We start from the raw sequence: 2,702 nt of genomic DNA, 5'->3' as shown, positions 1-2,702 counted from the left end.
AAAAAAAAAAAAAAAAAATACTGGAAGAATAACCAAAACCTAATAAAAATGAGTGCCTAAAAGGGAAGAGCAAGACATGACTCTCTATCTCTTACACAGTTTTGGTTTTCTAATTAGGTAAATGATCTACATTTTCAAAACATTAAAGTTAGAAATGCAATCTCAAAAAACTGAAAATTGAAACAAATGAATAACTGTATATCAAATTGTGCATAACCACAGACAGTAAAGAATTATGAAATATAGTATTTTGACTGCAGATCCTTACTAGAAATATATTAGGACAAAGAACTAGGAAAGAAAAACAACAACAAAACTTAAATGCTAGTCAGTAGTCTTACTGACAACAGTATTATAAAAACATTACTAATGTAAAACCATTACTTATTAATGCATATTAGAATATGAATATCCTCTATAAAGAAGATAAAACAAATACATAATAGAGTTACTGTTGCTAGGAACTAAGACTTTCAGTGTATGGGGAAAGAGATATAAGTGTAAAAACAAGAAACTAAGTATGCGATCCACTATCAGAATTTGAAATGTTGATAAAAACAGATCTTCTTCTTTTCAAAAATATGTATTTCTTAACACTACCCACCAAAAAAGCCTAGATGTAGTGAGAGCCCCCCAAAAATAATACCCGAGCCCAGACTGTGATATCTAAATATCATTCCCCACTAAAAGGAACTTGGATTTATTTCTTTCTCTTTCTTCCTACCTTCTTAACATCCTTCCCTCTATTCTTTTTTGAGACACTCAGAGTGTCATTCTGTAGCCCAGGCTAGGGTGCCATGGCATCAGTCTAGCTCACAGCAACCTCTAATTCCTGGGCTCAAGCAATCCTCCTGCTTCAGCCTCCTGAGTAGCTGGGCCTACAGGCACCCACCACAATGCCCAGCTTATTCTAGATTAAGTAGAGATAGGGTCTCGTCATGCTCTTGCTCAGCTGGTCTCAAACTCCTAAGCTCAAGCAATCCTCCTGTTTCAGCCTCCAAGAGTGCTAGTATTACAGACATAAGACACAAAGTCCAGCATAGAACCAGTATTTCTTTCTTCTTTTTTTTTTTTTTTTTTGGAGACAGAGTCTTAGTATGTCACCCTCAGTAGAGGGCTGTGGAGTCATAGTTCACAGCAATCTCAAACTCTTGGGCTTAAGGGATTCTCTTGTCTCAGCCTCCCCAGTAGCTGGGACTACCGGCAACCTGCTACAATGCCTGGCTATTTTCTTGAAGTAGTTGTCACTGTTGTTTGACAGGCCCAGGCTGGGTTCAAACAGGCCGGGCAGCACTGGTGTATGTGGCCAGCACCCTAGTCCCTGAGCTACAGAAGCCACGCCACGTGTTCTCTTTTTAAGTCTCTAGACTGCAGACCTCACACTTTCTTTGATGCATTACTTTAGCTTTAGGTTCCCTGTAATATTCTGAGAATTCCTTTCCTTTTCTTTTTTTTTTTTTGAGACAGAGTCTCAGTATGTTGCCCTCGGTAGAGTACTGTGCAGTCACAGCTCATAGCAACCTCAAATTCTCGGGCTTACGCGATTCTCTTAACTCAGCCTCCCAAGTAGCTGGGACTTACAGGCGCCCACCACAACACCTGTTTTTTGTTGTAGTTGTCCATCATTGTTTAGCAGTCCTGGGCCGGGTTCCAACCTGCCAGCCCTGGTATATATGGCTGGCACCCTAACCACTGAGCTACAGGTACTGAGCCTAAACCAGTATTTCTTAAAGGAAGGAATGACTCTAAGTTAGGAGTAGGAAATGTATAAAATAAGCCTCAGACATCTTACTATGACAAAAAGCAAAGAAGTCTTTGATAGGCTACTGGAATCATGGCAAAAAGACGCAAAGGCCAACATGAAGCGGCTCTGATGGGTGAAGAGAAACAAAATAAATAACTGCAACTGACTGAAACAAACTAAACACACAAAGATCACTGCGTTTAATCTGATACTTTAAAACAGAGAGAAAGCCACATTCTCCCACAAACGACCGGAACTCATGAATCACCACTAAAGACAAGTAGGCCATGGCTGGGCTCAAGCTCACGCCTTTAATCCTAGCACTCTGGGAGGCCAAGGTGGGTAAACTGCCTGAGCTCAGGAGTTCAAGACCACCCTGACCAAGAGTGAGACCCCATCTCTAAAAAAAATGCAAGGCATTGTGGTGGGCACCTATAGTCCCAGCTATTCTGGAGGCTGAGACAAGAGGAGAGCTTGAGCCCAAGAGTTTGAGACTGCTGTGAGCTATGATGCCATAGCACTCTACCAGGGGCAAAGTGAGACTCGGTCTCAGGAAAAAAAAAAAAAAAAGACAACTAGGCCACCAACTGATTCTGAAAATTATAATTTAAGAGACATAATAAAGCATTTCTTGTACCATTCCTGCTCAAACTTTCAGAGTATTCAATATCACCTCAGTTAATAAGGGAAAATTTGCTACATAATAATTCCAGTTGAAATAATACAGAAAAAAATGAGAGAATCTCCATATTATAGCCTCCAAACAGATAACTGATTCTAGAAAGATCTTCAATGAATAAGTGGTTAACAGAGAACCTTCCAATTTCACGACCTAAACTCACTGATCAATCCTATCATTTCTTTTTCTTTTTCTTTTTTTTTTGAGACAGAGCCTCAAGCTGTCACCCTGGGTAGAGTGCCATGGCATCACAGCTCACAGCAACTTCCAACTCCTGGG

The 2,702-nt window shown here is 40.3% G+C and overlaps 1 protein-coding gene across 8 annotated transcripts in view; it reads right to left on the bottom strand.

The window, feature by feature from the left end:
- The window catches only part of BPTF (bromodomain PHD finger transcription factor), a 153,550-nt gene that overhangs the window by 84,017 nt on the left and 66,831 nt on the right, over positions 1–2,702 (bottom strand). The gene's annotated exons all lie outside the window — the stretch shown is intronic.

Source organism: Otolemur garnettii, unplaced genomic scaffold (assembly GCF_000181295.1).
Source record: "Otolemur garnettii isolate 467f Iridium unplaced genomic scaffold, OtoGar3 scaffold00018, whole genome shotgun sequence".
Lineage (NCBI taxonomy): Eukaryota > Metazoa > Chordata > Mammalia > Primates > Galagidae > Otolemur > Otolemur garnettii.
Note: the sequence above shows the minus strand (reverse complement) of the source record. Positions and strands in the feature narration are given on the sequence as shown.